This window comes from Hylobates moloch, unplaced genomic scaffold (genome assembly GCF_009828535.3).
Source record: "Hylobates moloch isolate HMO894 unplaced genomic scaffold, HMol_V3 SCAFFOLD_6, whole genome shotgun sequence".
In the NCBI taxonomy this organism is placed as follows: Eukaryota; Metazoa; Chordata; class Mammalia; order Primates; family Hylobatidae; genus Hylobates; species Hylobates moloch.
Genome location: NW_026652281.1, coordinates 140,148,924 through 140,158,800, shown reverse-complemented (window position 1 = coordinate 140,158,800; position 9,877 = coordinate 140,148,924). Strand labels below are relative to the sequence as shown.

The following is a 9,877-nucleotide window of genomic DNA, read 5'->3' as shown; positions in this document are numbered from 1 at the left end:
GTCAGCATGTTTCAAATGAGAGAAAAAAATCATCCTTTTGCAGCAAAAAATTTCAGGTTGTGGTTTTTGTTTTAGTTTCTTACCTACAGTGGGTTTTGAATTCAGTAGGTTGTCAGCCAGGCTCATATTTGAAGACTATGTAATGATGCCCCAAGGGGAAGTGCTTACCACTTAAGGGTGTCACTCATTTATTCAGCAAGTATTTATTGAATGCTTACACTGTAGTGGCTGCTTGTTATACATTAGTTAGTAAACAAAGCCTAACCCTCACAAAGCTCATAATCTTGTGGGAAAAACAAGGAATAAGCAACTAAACAGTGTGCACAACATCTAATTAAATGTTGCCAGGGATAAAGCATGTAAGAGATAATGGATTCATTAATTAGCTAGATTTAGCCATTCCACAAAGTATATATATTTCAAAAGAACATGTTGTACATGATAAATATATACAATTTCTATTTGTCTAAGAGAAAAAAAGAAAGAACGAGCTACCAGGTGATGGGTGGAGAATAAGGGTGTGAGGAGAGGATGTTTCTCTTTAGATTGGGTGACTCTGGAAGGACTCTTGGAGAAGATGGCATTTAGGTTGGGCCCAGAAAGATTAAAAGGAACAATAAGGGATAAGCAGAGAAAAGAAAAAGAAAATTCCAGGCAAACAGTTCAGCACATGCAGAAATCCTAAAGTGGGAAAGATCTGGAGCATCTGAGCAGCTTCTGACTCAGCTCTGTGACTCAGTGACAGTGAGTACACTGGAGAGTGCTGATGGGGAGTAGGTGGGCCAAGTAGGCAGAGCCCGGTCTTGCAGAGCCTCACCTTTGACCATAGAAAGAGGTTGAAGTTTTATCTGAAATTCATTTGAATGCTTGGAGGATATCACTTTATCTCATTTATATATATTTTTTCCCTTAACCTTATGGAGCTTAAACAAATATTCAGGGAATATTTAAACTGAAGTAAGCTTTGAAGTAAGAATGTCCTGGCGTTTCCATTTATTTGGTTTTGTGGTAAATACATTTAGCCACTGTTTTTCTAGTTGACATATGGTTATAGATCTCAGAGATTAAGTGCTTTTCTGTATATGTATGGTATTCTTAGATATAAAATATAGACTATTCATTTCATGCATATGTTCTCTTTCTGCTAAGGGAAAAAAAAAGAACAACCTTTACAAAGAGGTTTTCTGCTCTTCACTTTATCGACCGACAAGTAAGCAGTTGTTTTGATTCTGGGATTCTTTCTGTTGACAATTCTGTGCCCCTTTCCATTTAATTTTATTTACCATTATGTCCCACTAAGTAATTAACTCTGCATTTTAGAAAATTTAGAAGCTAAAGGGAGTGATTTGAAAGCACTGTTGAATAGTTTTCTTATTTATAATAGTTCAAACTGTGTTAAGATTTATCACAGACTTTTAAAATGTGAGAACCACTTGTGTGTTTGTGTCTGGATGAAAATTATGTCTGAGAGAAAAACAAAATTATCTCTAAGAGACTGAGAAATCAAGACGAGGTAAGAAAATAAAACAAAGCAAAAACAACACCAAAACTATTGTCTTCCCAACTTATGTATATAAGAATAACTTATAAATATTTACATAGCTTTCAAAGGAGAAACTTATTTGCAGTTATACGTTAGGTTTAATTTGTCGACAAGTTCCTCAAGGGTTTCTTCTTATACTAAATTCTCTCGCCAGGCAATAACAAGTATTACCTGGATTTCAATGATCAAGTATATGTGACTATTCCAGATTTACATCTCCAGACCAGACCTCCTGGGAGCTGCAGACTCTCTATTCCAAATGCTTATTCAGCATTGCCACTTGGAGGTCTCAATGGTATGGTACTCTTAAAGGTACTTCCCTCACCAAATCTGTTCCTTCCCTAATATTTATCAAAAATTATCCAAAAATATGGGCCTGCTCTGTAATCCATGCAGTATATGAGTTACTACAGTACAGCAGAGAACAAGACAGTGTCTGCCTTTATGGGGTTCCAGTGAGCGGAAGCCAGAGGTAGAAATGGAAGTATCTTCATGGATACTTCTTCCATGTCTAATTTATCATCAAGTCATGCCATTTTTATATCAGTTCATCTACTTTATGACTATCTAGCTTAAGCTACAATTTATATCCGCACAATTTTTATCACTTATGTTCTCTAAAGTGTACTTCTCACACCTACTCTGCACTTTTCTAAACCAATTCCTACAAGGGATAGGCAAAGAAGTCTTTCAAAACAATTTTCTTGCCACATAATATTCTCTCCTCTTAAAATCCTTCAGTGACTTTCCATTGTTCCTATTTTAAAACTATAGTTTTTAACATATCCCTCAGGGCGCCAAATAATCTGGCCTCTGCTGGCCTTTCTAGCCTGACCTGCTGCTCCTCTTTCTCCTTTATCTTTGCATTTCAGCCATATTTCCATTTTTAAATGTATTCAGTGTCTCATAGCGCAGTCTTATTTACCTTTCCTTCCTCATCTCAAATCTCATTTTCTCTATGAACCCATCCTTAGCTTCTCAGACAAGATCAAGTTATCATTATATGCGTTGAACTTCATAAAACATGCTTCATATATTTGTATAATATATGAGTTAATATCTGTCTTTTCTAATGGTGTACAAGTTTCATAATGGAAGAGATTTCCATCCGTTATTTTCAATTTTATACCTTTTCCATCTAGAACAATGTCTAGCACACAGCAGGTGCACAATAGATAAGATATTGATGCTTCAGGAGTATGTCATATTACACTTATCAGGACCTGTAGCAGATGCAGTCAGTCATATCCCCTCAGCCTATCCTAGGACAATCACACATGGCTTCTGTGTCTCTTTGCCTCGTGGTATTATCTAGCTGCAAGAGCATGGCTGCCAAGGAAAGTGTGGAAGTGCTGTAGAGTTAATTTCCCCTGGAGTGATGTTCAGCCAGTGAGGGATGGGAATCTCAGGGTGTGTTGCACAAAGACTCTCAGAGGGCCCTCAGTAGTACTGACACCCAATTGCCTGCAGCAATAACTTGCTCATTTATTCACCCCTTACTAACACATCCCCCCGCTCTACTCTCTCACTTTTCTACTTCTTCACAGTAGTTCCTGGCATCACCTCTTTGCAAAACCACTTGCACCCACATCATTGTCTCAGAGTTTGTTTATGGAGAAACCCAAACTAAGAAGGAGCCAGAGCATCGCAGAATGTCAGGGGTACTATTCTAGTGGCACTAATCACTTTGTATTCTATTTTTCAAAGTACCACTTACATTAGAACACGAAAATAAAAATTATGAAAGAAATATTTCAGGACAAGGTTTTGATAATAACTAAAAGTTTTAGTTAAAAACTTTCAACTAGGCTGGATGCAGCGGCTCATGCCTGTAATCCCAGCACTTTGGGAGGTCGAGGTGGGTGGATCACCTGAGGTCGGGAGTTCAAGACCAGCCTTACCAACATGGTGAACCCTTGTCTCTACTAAAATTGCAAAAATTAGCTGGGCGAGGTGGCGGGTGCCTGTTATCCCAGCTGCTTGGGAGGCTGAGGCAAGAGAATCGCTGGAACCCTCGAGGTGGAGGTTGCAGTGAGCCGAGATCATGCCATGGCACTCCAGCCTGGGTGACAGAGCGTGACTTGTCTCAAAAAAAAAAAAAAAAAAGACAAGAAAAAACTTTCAACTAGTGTTTATTGAATACTTTCTGTATTTTAGGAGTAGAAGGCAGGAAGGGATGGATGAAAATTATATACCTACTATGTACTCATAAAAATGTAAAAAAAAAAAGATATGACTTTGACCTTTTTGAATTTATGCTTCTATTGAACCCAAAACAGTTTAGTATGTGATATGAGACTTTCTATTTTGAAGTGCCACTTTTGGCCTTAAAAGAGGATAACTGCAACTTGAGAGACTCAGAGCCGAAGCTGGGAGAGTTTGTCTCCTTGATGAACTGAATTGTCCGTTTTATCCTAAGCATTAAGCAGGAATAGTCATCTGATTTTTTAAAATGTTATTTATTGTGTCTTCCCTCAGGCAAAAATAACATTAAGAATGACACAAAATAGCCTACTTAAGAGATCACTGCCGGAGTTCATAAAGGTTTGTGATTCTTCCTACCCTCTTGAGTGTTTGGAATTTTCTTCTCAGTTGTTTTTCAGTCCTCCATTTAATTCAATTCAACTAGTACTTATTGAACAAGAAGTACGTACCAGTATCTGTGCTAGACACTGTAGAAAATTCAAAGATACCTTTGAAATATGTACAATTTAGTGAGGAATATAGATAACTATTATTACACAAGTGTATATTTCAAATAACAATGTTTAAAGAAATGGAAAGAACATGGTTTTGAAGACAAACAGGGAGATCATTCTAGAGAAAGAACATTGCAGGTGGGTATTGAAAGATGTGATGCAGCATTATGAGGCAGTAAGTGAGGTCACATGGTCTCTAGGTGTAGGCGGAAATAGTAAAAGTAAAGCACAAGTAGGAAGGCACAACCAGGAGCAGAGGGGTAGTGGCCAGAACACAAGTGTGCGGCTTGCATAATGGAAAGAAAAAGTGGAAAGTTGGGTAGGAGCCTGGAGTAAATGCTAAATTCATAAGGACTGCCTTTATTCCATAGGCAAAGGAGCAGGAACACATCAAAGGTATGTGGCAAAGGAATACTAATAGCAAGAATATTTTGATTGTAAATAATAGAAACTTGGTTCCAACTAGCTTGAGCAAAGAGAGAATTGATCTCAACTAGTCCGAACAAAATAGAAACACAGGAGGAGCAGGCATGGCTGGGCTCAGATTCTCAGATGATACTATGAGGAATCTTTTTCCACCTCTGGGGTCATTTTTTTTTCCTCTGGCATTTTCATTATTCAGCAGTACGATGACCATTAGGAGCTCCAGGGTTGTATTCCTAATCGCTTTCAGTGGAAAGAGACATTCTATATTTCTTTGCTCCAGGGGAAAGAAAACCAAAATAAAACAAAGTTTTTTTCTGTTTGTTTGTTTTAAATAAAAAGGCAAAACCCCAAAAACTCCATGATCTTAAGTCTCATTGGCCTGGATTAATTCATATGCCCACTCTGAACCAATCGCGGTGGCCAGGAAGAAGGCCTAGCTACACAATTTGTGGGGCTTAGTGCGTAATCAAAGTGTGAAGTTTCGTGTTCAAAAAGTAAGAAAAGAGTGCTGTTAAAGGTGATTAAATATGAAGTTTCTTTCTTCCGTGCTCACATTTAACTTGTCATGGTGTTTTTTATTTGCTGTTTAATGTCATTCTAAGTAAAGAAAATTTAAATTTTAAATGATTAGCATAGACCTTACCATTTATCTTTATATATGCAATGCCAGTTTTAAATGACATTTAATTCATATACAAATTCATCAAAGTTACAAAATTTATGTTGTATAAACTTTCTCATGCATATGGATTTTGTTCTTACCAGAACTGTAGAGATGCTGCATCATACTAACTTCACTTCTTGATATGTCCTCAGTCTATCAATATTCTCTAGGTCCCACTCATTGTTAAGTAAGGAAGGACCAAAAGAAAAAGGAACTCTGAGTTGCCCCGTTTTTTCCTTTCCTTCTAGAATGTCGTCATTATCAGCTAAGTGGTTGCCTAATACAGGAATGTTACACTGGAAAAAATGAATATGATAGGGTTCTCTGGTCACCTGTGTTTCTTAGAATGCAATTGACTTCTTTTCCTATTGAAGGAAATTCTGGCTCAGAAGAAAAATGTGGCTTTCAGGGTCCTCAATTATTCAGTTTTAGATGCAAATGATACCTTCTTGCTTTGAATATCACTGAACTCTAATGTACTGAAATTCTGTATTCATGGGGCCATGTGAATGCTACACGCAAATGTTATGAGTGAATGGGGTAGCATGGAGTGATGGACATTGTGCATATTTACTCTGCTCACATGGAAACCTTATTGTCCCATTGGATTTAACTTAAAAAACACAAGTTCAGAAACAAAATTATTACCTGTTTTGAGACAGAGGGTGTAACTCATTAAGCCAAGTGTGAGATCCTTCCGGCTGCAGGGTCCTGTATATTTACATGGCTCACACATTCGCCAATGAAGCTGGCCCTGCAAGGGGACAAGGAGTACTCTGTCTTAGTTTGGATCACTTGCTCACCCCTGGAGCTGTAATTCTCAATCAAAATGGTCTGACTCAGAAAGGAGGAGGGGATGATTCTCCAAGAGAAAGGGAGAATGGATTTTTGGGCAAATGCAACAGATGTTCATTATAGGAACAGATAATCAGGGGGAATTGTGTATTCTCTTTTCCTCATCCACAAAATCCAAAGAAGTGTCTAGCCAAAGAACAATTGGAAATTTTTTCCTGCAAAATATCTCTTTATGTCTTGCTTTGCTTCATGGGAAATTCACCTCTGTTAAGAAAGAATAATCTAATCTTTCTGTATCTATTTTCAGAATCGATGCTATCTAGTACTTGTGAATAATGTTAAATAGGTAATCTGCTGATTGTTTGTGAATGGAGATGACCATATCTGTAGTGTAAAACTCCAAAGAAAATTTTCTTCAGAATGTTGGTGATGGTGCTTGGTGGTGTGGAAGGTTGATTCCATGTGCTTGAGTTGTTTTATCACATGACTATGTGTACATGTCCTTGTTATGTATCCAAGACCAAGATGCTAGTAAATGCAATCTTATTTGTATTTTTGATAATACAAAAATAATACGTGAAACATAGTGCATGCTTATTAAATATTTCACCGACTGTTGAATGAGTGCCATATTGCATGATTGCTATTCTTTAGTCTTTACTCAGAGGGGTTCTATTTTCTAGATTTAAGTAGCAGTGACCACAATAGCTGGATGTGATACTCATTTAGACTTAAAAAAATTGCATCATATTGTCATTCTGAATAATTTTCTTGGGTGTCCACTGTCCAGGGCTCGACTTACAAAAGTACATCTGAAGATGTTCCAGGTTTTTGAAAGGAGTTCATTTTGGGAAGGTTGACATATCCCATGGCTCATTCAATGTAAAAGATAGTTTAATAAGAAAAGATTTGCCACATAGCCTGCTTGTACTTTTTCACCCCAATGTTTTTGCCTTGGTCCTCTTTCTGACTACCATACTGTTTCCCCAGATATGCAAAAGGCTTGCTACTCATCTGCTTTAGGTCTTTTCTCAAATGTTATCATCTTGGTGAAGCTTCCACTGAACACACTAATTAAATTGAGCCTCTCTTCCTACCATGGCATTTCTATTCCCCTTTCCTGTTTATTTTCCTCTAAAGCACTTATATCATTTGCCAGATAATATATTACTTATTAATTTTTATGTGTCTGTCCCTAGATACTAGAATATAAGTCCAATAGATCAAGGGCTTTTTCTATTTTATTTATCACTGCATCTTGAGTATCAAATAGTTTCTGGCACATACTATGCTTAGTAAATATTTGTTCCAACTCTATTGAGTTGGGAAAGACCATGGCGAACTGTGGAGACTGTGGCAGCCCATGATGGGCCATGGACCATGTTTGGAGAAATCTGACCGACAAAGCACCAATTTATTGGTATATTAATAATATTTTTCCAAGGCCCCTTGGATTTGCATCTTTTGACCCTTTCCTTTAGATTTGAGAAATTCTGTGTGTCACTAAAGGTAATCTGAGCAGTTCACATGTTGATATTTTTCCAGCTCAAAATCCATTCTTATAACGGAGATTAGAACTGGATGGCCCAGAACCTGCTGAAAACAAAAGTAGATGAAAAGATGGAGTTGTGACAGAATAGAGTATTCCTAATCACCAATTGAAACCAAAACCAAACTTATCCTTTATAATTCTATTTTGGTTTCAACTTAATAAGTGGAATTTACTTTCTGAATTCAATTTTTTTTCCTTCTAGCATCTCTTCACACGTCCAGAGTGGTGAAAACTGAAATCAGTTTAATCCTTTAGAGCTAAGCTTATAATAATAAAATTGCCAAAAAAAAAGATACCAGTGGGATAGCAAAAGATCATGAAATGAAACAGCAGGATGATTGGAGGAGTGATTTCTGTAAGTAACTAACGTGTAATGAGCATTTGCTATATAGTAAATACTTAATAAGTGTTATCCATGTTTGTACATGAATCTTGTTAGTTAATTCAAACAGTTCTATGAGATTACTATTATTGTTTTCCTTTTACTAATATGAAGCTGAAGCTCGTGGAAATTAAATTGTTTACAATCAAACAGCTAGTAATTACTGAATCTGAAATTCAATTCCATGTCTGCTCTTACCCAGAATTTATGCTCTAACCAATATATGCTGGACTGCATTAGAGAACTTAAATTTTCTAGCAGAATAAAGAAATGGATATCATTGATTGGTGATTTCTTCAGACAGGTGGTTGAAGCCTCTTATATTTATATTCATTCAGTGCTTTGCACTTTTCAAAATATTTTCATATTACCTCCCTCTGTCTTTTCCTCTGCCTTTTTCTTCATCTCTCTCTCTCTGTGTCTTTGTATCCCTCTCTCTATCTTTCCCTGCCTTATAAATGTATTTATTTTATTTTTTTGCCAGAAGCTACTCTTCGTATGGTTTTTGATGATTGAAAAGACCAGTATATTATTGCCTTCTGAGATATCCATGGAATGAATGGAATAAATGGATACTTTTCAGGTCTGTCTCTTTTCTCTTGACTGTAAATTGGTTGAAATGAGACAACATTATTTTATTAATAAAAGTTTGATGGTAATTGGGACAGGAGCTAGGCTATATTAAAATGAAAAATTCCTTTTGATATGCAAATGTTTTCTTCCTTAGGAAAATTAATCACATACATATGGTTTCAGGGGAATACTTAAATCACTTCCGGCCTTAGTTTTCAAGGACCTTAAAAGCCTTCACATACTTAGTTCTAAAAACACAGCATTAAACGGCTGAACAGACCCTCTATGAACATTTGTTTCAGCTATTCTATTTTGTGTTGGAAAACAATGCATAGGAAGTTGACTTGTGTGAAATCACAATTAGTAAGTGGATGAGTGAGATTTGAACCCAGATATGCTGTTTTTTTTTTGTTTGTTTTTGTTTTTGCTTAAAAATCACTTCTCCAAATCACATGAACATAAAATGCACAAACAATACTTGCAAACCCAAACATAGTTCTACAAAATAGCATGATAGCTGAATTAAATTACTGTATCTAATTCTAAATACTAATGTAATATGTCTCTTATGAGGGCCATAATCCAGAATTTTCCCTAATTTGGATAGTCCGCTATTCTTGTTTTGTTAGAGAAAGTGGAGCCTGAGTTTACTGCCTCTACTAATACTGTTGCCGTTGCTACTACTGCTGCTGTTTTCAAGCAATCCTTTATTGAGTGCCTATGAGAGCAAGGTGCTGTGATGGATACATTATGTGTTTATCAGTGGAGTCAATCAGTAAACAGATACCACCCTAATTATTTTGAGAAGAAAGGAATTTAATACAGGGGATTAGGTGCTTAGAAAACCACTGAATGGTCTCCAAGAATGAAGGTCAGGAAAGGCTGTCACTTGTTTTCTATTTGCTGTAGATTTTTAGAGGATCAGGAAATTGCTGCTTTTTCTCATGTTAAGAAAATTTATAAAATGTGTAGCATCAAGGAAGGTGACTCAAGGGGAGAAGGTCAAATGACTGCTTGTCACTGCCAGAGGAAGACAAATATGCTTCGGCCATCTTCTGTCTTACAAACTCTCCAAAATTGGTAGAACCTAATCTGTATCCAGAATCCTGTCGGTAAAGGAGCCTGGGAAATCCAGCTCTTAAGCTTCTAGTCTTTGCTATAAAAAAAGTACAGAAAAGGGTGAAAAGGCTTCCAAATCGCAACAGAAAACTTACAGCAGACTATTTACTGTCTCATTAAATTC

At 36.7% G+C, this 9,877-nt stretch overlaps 1 long non-coding RNA gene across 1 annotated transcript in view; it reads left to right on the top strand.

The window, feature by feature from the left end:
* The first annotated feature begins 4,505 nt into the window (after nucleotides 1–4,505).
* Nucleotides 4,506–9,877, top strand: part of LOC131383755 (uncharacterized) — a 35,892-nt gene continuing 30,520 nt past the window's right edge. The window contains exons 1-3 of the long non-coding RNA XR_009213995.1: nucleotides 4,506–4,561; nucleotides 7,882–8,034; nucleotides 8,546–8,644. This is a non-coding gene — a long non-coding RNA (uncharacterized LOC131383755). The remainder of the gene's footprint in view (nucleotides 4,562–7,881; nucleotides 8,035–8,545; nucleotides 8,645–9,877) is intronic.